This window comes from Neophocaena asiaeorientalis, unplaced genomic scaffold (assembly GCF_003031525.2).
Source record: "Neophocaena asiaeorientalis asiaeorientalis breed wild unplaced genomic scaffold, Neophocaena_asiaeorientalis_V1.1 scaffold654, whole genome shotgun sequence".
Lineage (NCBI taxonomy): Eukaryota > Metazoa > Chordata > Mammalia > Artiodactyla > Phocoenidae > Neophocaena > Neophocaena asiaeorientalis.
The window spans coordinates 119,528-127,727 of record NW_020175495.1 but is presented as its reverse complement, the minus strand read 5'-3'; positions in this window follow the sequence as shown (position 1 = coordinate 127,727).

The window sequence follows — 8,200 nt, the reverse complement described above, 5'->3', positions numbered from 1 at the left end:
GGATGACCACAACAAAAGCAACAATGATTGCAATTACCAAACACGAAACACACTCATACTATGTCATAATATTGACATTCAGTCCAGTAATCCTCCACTATAACAGCTCCTTTACTTTGCAGTGAAAATTGATTTGTATATTTTTTGTCTCTGAGTCCTTGTGGGATTTTTTTTAATTCAAACAAAGTCACAAAAATTATAATCATCCTCATCAGTTCACTCAGTCCCATGTAATTTTTTTTCATTTTGATCTTCTGTTAGTACTTTTATGAGTTCATCAGTTTTCCATTAGAGTTCTGAAAATGCTTATTCATTCAGTTCAGCAGTATAGTCAGTTACCAGAAACCTGTACTTGTCAGAGTCTTTTCCATGAATTCCTTGAAGATGAAACCCTTCTATAGGAACATATTTGCAAAAGCATCAGAGTACACCCAGAACTGTCTGTAAATGACACAAGACTTAAAAATGACCACGGTTAAAGATTTGTTGAAAGTTCATAGTAATGCAATTGGCAAGGAAATTTAGTTATTTCTGAGATATACATTTTAAAGTAATAACTAGAATTATGACTTATGATATTATACCGGCACATATAAGATTTTTAGAAATTTCATGTAATGTCTGAAACATTTATATTAACATATTTCCATACAAATAACCCAAAGAAAGTTTAGTGTTAGTCATTCTATTTCTTTGTTTTTTTATACTGCAGGTTCTTATTAGTCATCCATTTTATACACATCAGTGTATACATGTCAATCCCAATCGCCCAATTCATCACACACCCCCCACCCCCCACCGCTTTCCCCCCTTGCTCTCCATACGTTTGTTCTCTACATCTGTGTCTCTTTCTGCCCTGCAAACCAGTTCATCTGTACCATTTTTTTAGGTTCCACACATATACGTTAATATATGATATTTGTTTTTCTCTTTCTGACTTACTTCACTCTGTACGACAGTCTCTAGGTCCATCCACATCTCTGCAAATGACCCAATTTTGCTCCTTTTTTATGGCTGAGTAATATTCCATTGTATATATGTACCACATCTTCTTCATCCATTCGTCTGTCGATGGGCATTTAGGTTGCTTCCATGACCTGGCTGTTGTAAATAGTGCTGCAATGAGCATTGGGGTGCATGTGTCTTTTTGAATTATGGTTTTCTCTGAGTATATGCCCAGTAGTGGGATTGCTGGGTCATATAGTAGTTCTATTTTTAGTTTTTTAAGGAACCTCCATGCTGTTCTCCATAGTGGCTGTACCAGTTTACATTCCCACCAACAGCGCAAGAGGGCTCCCTTTTCTCCACACCCTCTCCAGCATTTGTTGTTGGTAGATTTTCTGATGATGCCCATTGTAACTGGTGTGAGGAGATACCTCATTGTAGTTTTGATTTGCATTTCTCTAATAATTAGTGATGTTGAGCAGCTTTCCATGGGCTTCTTGGCCATCTGTATGTCTTCTTTGGAGAAATGTCTATTTAGGTGTTCCGCCCATTTCTGATTGGGCTGTTTGTTTTTTGATATTGCGCTGCCTGAGCTGTTTGTATATTTTGGAGATTCATCCCTTCTCGGTTGCTTCGTTTGGAAATATTTTCTCCTATGGTTTCCTTTGCTGTGCAAAAACTTTTAAGTTTTATTGGGTCCCATTTGTTTATTTTTTGTTTTATTTTCATTACTCTAGGAGGTGGATCAAAAAAGATTTTGCTGTGATTTATTCAAAGAGTGTTCTGCCTATATTTTCCTCTAAGAGTTTTATAGTGTCCAGTCTTACATTTAGGTCTTTAATCCATTGTGAGTTTATTTTTGTGTGTGGTGTTAGGGAGTGTTCTAATTTCATTCTTTTACATGTAGCTGTCAAGTTTTCCCAGCACCACTTATTGAAGAAACTTTCTTTTCTCCATTGTATATTCTTGTCTCCTTTGTCATAGATTAGGTGATCACAGGTGCGTGGGTTTCTCGTTCACTTCCCTTGCTCATGAATCATCAGCCTTCATAACTACATTGCAGTAATAGTGGGCTGCTAAAGATGGGAGCTATTGCCATGAAATGTCAGTAGTTGACTAATGGCCACAGCTTGAGAAGGCCTGGATGGCCCATGTTGCTGATTACCGTGATGGGAAAACGTTGTCCTCGTCATAAATTTCATCAAATCCTCGTCCCAGTTAGGAAGCTCAGAACATCCGTCATGTATCACTGAGTATCTCAGAGCGAAGTCTGTCTCATGCCAAGCTCAAGATTGTCCACGCTGTGACGTTAGAAATTTTGTCTTTGGGGACTTGGGCAAGTAGAAGGCTTCCAACCTGTTAGGAAGGAAGGAAGAACTCCTGCACCATGAAATATCACAACTTTAGACAATGATGATAACTTTTGTCTCTAAAATGTGGTCACATGTGAGTTGTCCCGACCCAGAGTCAACATTGCTGTGCTGAGTGAAACCAGACTTCCTGTTGAAGGGTAGCCCCTGAGAAGGATTCCAGCTGCGGTTTTCCTTGTAGAGATCTCTACCCTCTAGCATGAAGGCTATCAGGTGTTGGCTTCACAATTGGACAATCACTTGTCTCAAAACTCCCCAACTTGCTGAGAGGTATTAGTGACCTTCTGGTGACCCCACACCTACCCTTCAAAGTCAATCCCAGTGTTTCTGACCTAACATAATGGCTAGGAATGATGAGAAAGGGAAATTGGATCTAGATGGAGGTAATGTCAACAGAGAACAAGCTGATTGTCATGAGGGAGCTTGGTCCAAGAAGGAAAATCATCTGGTATCTCAGGAGTGGAAACTAGATATGCCTGGATTGCTCCTCCTTATCAAATGTTGCAAGCATCACTTCATGATCACTAATTCCATCTTCTGCCTACTACTTAGGGAAAATGCCAGCTGGGTACAAACAAGTTTTTAAACAGTATCGCCAGCTTGTCATGCTTATCAGTGGAACCAACGGAACACTAAGGCCACCAAAACTACTTGTTGTTCTGAGTACTGTCCTGATCAACACCTCATTTGCTCTGATCCCAGAGTGTAGAAAACAGCCACTAACTTAGAAAAAGAAGGGGAGGAAAAAGAGGGTTGTCCTAATCAAGTGAATGAAAGGTTCGAGTTCTAGAATACTTCAGTGACATTGAAGAGCACGTGAGGTTGGATGAAAGGAGAAAGAAAACAAAAATTTGTTTAGGTGGGGAGTTATTAGTCTAAGTTTCCTCATCAAAACTCAGGGATAATAACTCTCCATGCAGATTTGCTCTAAAAAATAAAATCTATTAAGAGCTAAACCCAAGGAGAGCTTCAAAGGATCGTTGTGGAGACCACATGTGTCAGTTATTAGGCTATTGTCTGTCAGCTTGAAGCCCATCCATCTGTAGTCTGTTTTGTGATGCTGGAACAGGGACCCCACAAACCATATTTCTTTTCTGCCAGCTGGCTTCCTGTTAGGCTCTGCCAGTGGAGACACTAGAGGAAGACTGACTGCAAGGCTGGAGGAGGAAGAAGGGACTTGCTCCTACCTGTGTGCTTCCTATAGGTTTCGTGTGTGTGTGTGTGTGTGTGTGTGTATCACCCCAACAACATTTCCTTTTTTAAAAAAATTTTTTTGAAGTATAGTTGATTTCCAATGCTGTGTTAATTTCTGCTGTACAGCAAAGTGACTCAGTTATACATGTATATATTCTTTTTCCTATTCTTTTCCATTATGTTTTATCGCAGGACACTGAATATAGTTCCCTGTGCTATACAGTAGGACCTTGTTGTTTATCCACCCTATGTATAATAATTTGCGTCTGCTAATCCCACACTCCCTGTCCTTCCCTCCCCCAACCCCATCCCCCTTGGCAACCACAAGTCTGTTCTCTATGTCTGTGATTCTGTTTCTGATTTGTAGATATGTTCATTTGTGTAGTATTTTAGATTCCACATATAAGTGATATCTTATGATATTTGTCTTTCTCTTTCTGACTTACTTCGCTTAGTATGATAATCTCTAGGTCCACCCATGTTGCTGCAAATGGCATTATTTTATGCTTTTTTATGGCTGAGTAATATTGCATTGTATATATATATATCACATCATCTTTATCTATTTATCTGTTGATGGACATTGAGGTTGTCTCCATGTCTTGGCTATGGTGAATAGTGCTGCTGTGAACATAGGGGCGCATGTATCTTTTCGAATTAGAGTTTTGTCTGGATATATGCCCAGGAGTGGGATTGCTGGATCATATGGTAATTCTATATTTAGTTTTTTGGGGAGCCTCCATACTGTTTTCCACAGTGGCTGCACCAGCTTACATTCCCACCAACAGTGTAAGAGGGTTCCCTTTTCTCCACACCCTCTCCAGCATTTATTACTCAAACAACACTTCTTCAGCAGCTACAGTTCCTACCAGAAGCAGTACCTGAATCCAGTTTTTCCCATTTTTCTAGCACTTGTAGAACCAGCCTTGTCACACTCCTCTCAGAGATACCAACTCTAGCCTCCTCGGAGGTCTGGGTCCTAGCTTCACGGGGCCGCTCCTCCAAGCTTCTAAGTTTTAATAATTCCAACGTCTTCTCTTTGTTTTCCCAGGGATAGTTTCTGCTTCCTGCAGTTGCTATCTCTTTGATACTTCAGAGTTCTCTTTTTACCTTTCCAATTACCTTAGAAACAACTTTATTGTGCCTAGTTATCAATTCTTTATACTAAATTCTGTGTTTGTAAAACTGGTATGGTCTCTGTCTCTGACTGGACCCTCTGATTGATATACTATATACCTAATGTTTACTGAGTACCTACTAAATGCTAGGTCCTGTTATAAGCATTTTATATATTAACTAATTTAATCTCACTCCCAACCACTATCCTAAGGAATATGAAGGGAATATTACAATGCCTGGCCCATAGTAAGCACTCATTTAGTGTTAGTCACTCTTTTAGTTTGGGCTCTGCCTAAAACAGACCCTAAAACAAGGACTACTAGGTTTCAGGTGGTTTATTTGGGAGGTAACATAGGCGATGAATTGTGAATAGTGAGGCAGGAAGGGAAAAAACCCCAGTAACATGTGCATTAATGAGCAGGTTACCACTGTGGACAAGTGGAGCTGAATCCTCTTGGGGAACCCCCTTTGAGAAGGCTAATGTGACATGCCTCTGAAGTGTCCCATCAGAGCACAGGGAGGATGGGGCGTTTATATACCCTGTCCCATCCTGCAGGAGTACTAACTCTCCTACATTTTCAAGTTAGACAAATAGATATGCTGCTGCAAGACATGAGGGTCATCTGTTAAAGTTATTATTATCCTTGTGGGTCTGAACTACAGATTGGCCAGATAGAGGCCATGAAAAGTGTTTACCTAGTACAGATCACAAAGCCAACATAGATGCAAGGGAGAACCTACAAATAGTGCCTACAAATGTACTAGGCATTCAGTAAATGTTTCTTTAACTGAACTGTTGATGGCAAGATTCTGACAGGAATAGTATTTGACAAATAAGAAAACATTTGGTAAAATTATCTCTTGAGTAGAGTAGAATTTTTCTTGAGTAGAAGGACTTAATTCTAACCAAGGAAAAGTTAACTGGAAATTAAAATATGGCAGAAACCTTTGAGTATTGCTACCATGTCACTCTGGAACTCAATATAGTAAAGGAACTAGACAGTTGTGTACCCAGGATGGTCTTTGTGACTAGGAAAGGAAAACATACACACATATGTGAGTGTGTGTGCAATGTGCAGTATATATATATATCTCCATATATACATCATCCATTCTTGGGCAGGATGGATAGGCTGGATACATAGATAGATATAAAACCTTACAAAACTCAACAAAATCCATTATCAGGAAGAGAGGAGAGAGAGAGAGAGAGAGAGAAATTGGTATTCTTGAGAGGGATTTGGGATTATTGTTTTAATATGTTAAATACTTAAATACATTTACATGTTATTCACGGAGATGTTGAAGATAATAGGAAAGAGAGGGAACAATGTCATGGAACAGAGAAAGGATTCAGGGTACAAGGGAAGAAATTAGCCTTCAGGAGTAATAAGACATACTTTTTCCATGAGATAGAAAGGAACGGTGTGGCTGAACATAAATACTGTGTGTGGTGGGGAAGAGGGGAATAGGGTTGAGGAAGTTCTACCTGAGTGCTCCAATTTTCTTTCTAAGTTAGAAAGACTGAGGGTGAGGGAAAATGAGGGTGGAAGTAATAGGATAGTAGTCTTAAAGGAAATCCTGAGAGGAAGTCAGCACGATAGCAAAATAGGAGGTCCCCTGCTCATCTTCCTGAACAATGACAATAATTTGGCAGCTTACATGGACAAAAGTGCCTTTGTGAGAGCTCTGAGGGATTCAGCCACAGACTGAGAGTAGTCTTGCCCTCCCAGGAACCCACTAGGAGTCATGTCCATCTGAGCCCCTGGAGGTATGCCTGCCAACTTCTGTCCCATTGAAGTTCCTAAAAAGACCTTGTTATTCAGCTCTAGCCCCTCCCAGCTGCAGTCCAGGTGCAGTCTTGCCCACCCAGGGTCTGAGCAGGAGACACACACACCTGTGCCCCCAAAGCAGGCCTGCTGATCTCAATCTGACTGCAGATCTTGAAGAAGCCCTGCACCTGCCTCCGGCCCCTCCCAGAAATGGTCTAGGAGCAGTCTTGTCCACCCAGGGACCTACCAGAAGACATGTCTGTCAGTTCCAATGGAAGCAGGCTTGCTGACCTCAGTTTGCAGATCCTGAAGCAGCTCTGTGACCCAGCTGTAGCCCTGCTCTGCTGAAACTCCGGGAGCCGTCCTGCCTGCCCAAAAACCCCAACAGGAGACATGTCCATCCGTGTCACCAAAGGTGGTCCTGTAGACCTTGGTCCCAGCAGTGGACCAGCAGTGGTCCCAACAGTGGTCCCAGCAGTGGATACGGGTTCGTGCCCCGGTCCGGGAAGATCCCACATGCTGCGGAGCAGCTGGGCCCGTGAGCCATGGCCTCTGAGCCTGTGCGTCCAGAGCCTGTTGCTCCACAATGGGAGAGGCCACGACAGTGAGAGAGGCCCGCGTACCGCAAAAAAAATAAAAAATAAAAAAAATAAAAGACAAAAGTATTAAAAATAGCTATAGCTACAATAATTTGTCAATGGATGCACAATATAAAAAGATGTAAAGTGTGACCTCAGTAGCATAAAATGTGTGGCAGGAGGAAGTAAAAATGTAGAGTTTTTGTATGAGATTGAAGTTATGTTGTTATCTACTTAAAATAGAGTGTTACAACTGTAAGATATTTTATGTAAGCCTCATGGTAACCACAAAGCAAAAACCTACAGTAGATATGCTAAAGAGAAGGGAATCAAGGCATACCTCTCTGCAAAATCATCAATTCACAATGGAAGACAGCAAGAGAGGAAGAAAGGAACAAAGAAAATATTAACAAGTTATAAAACAATAAGATGGCATTGGTAAGTTCTTACCTATTATTGATACTTACTTTAAATGTAAGTGGATTAAATTCTCCAATCAAAAGACATACAGTGGCTGAATGGATTTAAAAAAAAAAAAAACACAAGAAAACAAGACCCAGCTACATGACTTACAAGAGACTCACTTCAGCTTTAAGGACATATAGGCTGATACTGAAGGGATGAAAAGATATTCCATGCAAATGGAAACCAAAAGAGAGCAGGGGTAGCTATACTTATATCAGACAAAATAGATTTTAAGTCAAAATCTAACAAAAGACAAAGAAGGTCATTATTTAATGATAAAAGAGTCAATTCATCAAGAGGATATAACAATTGTTAATATATATGCATCTAACATCAAAGCACCTAAATATAGTAAGGAAATACTAACAGATTTGAAGGGAGAAATAGACAAAATCACAATAATAAAAGGGGAGTTCAATACCCTCCTTTCAACAATGGACAGATCATCCAGACAGAGAATCAATAAGGAAACACTGGACTTGAAATATACTTTACACCAACTAGACCTAACAGACATATACAGAACATTCTGTCCAACAGCAGCAGAATCTACACATTCTTCTCAAGTGTAATGGGACATTCTCCAGGAGAGATCATATATTGGGCTGCAAAACAGGTGTCAATAATTTCAAGAATATAGAAAATATATCAAGTATCTTTTCTTTTTTTTTTTTTGCGGTACGCGGGCCTCCCACTGTTGTGGCCTCTCCCGTTGCAGAGCACAGGCTCCGGACGCGCAGGCTCAGCGGCCATGGCT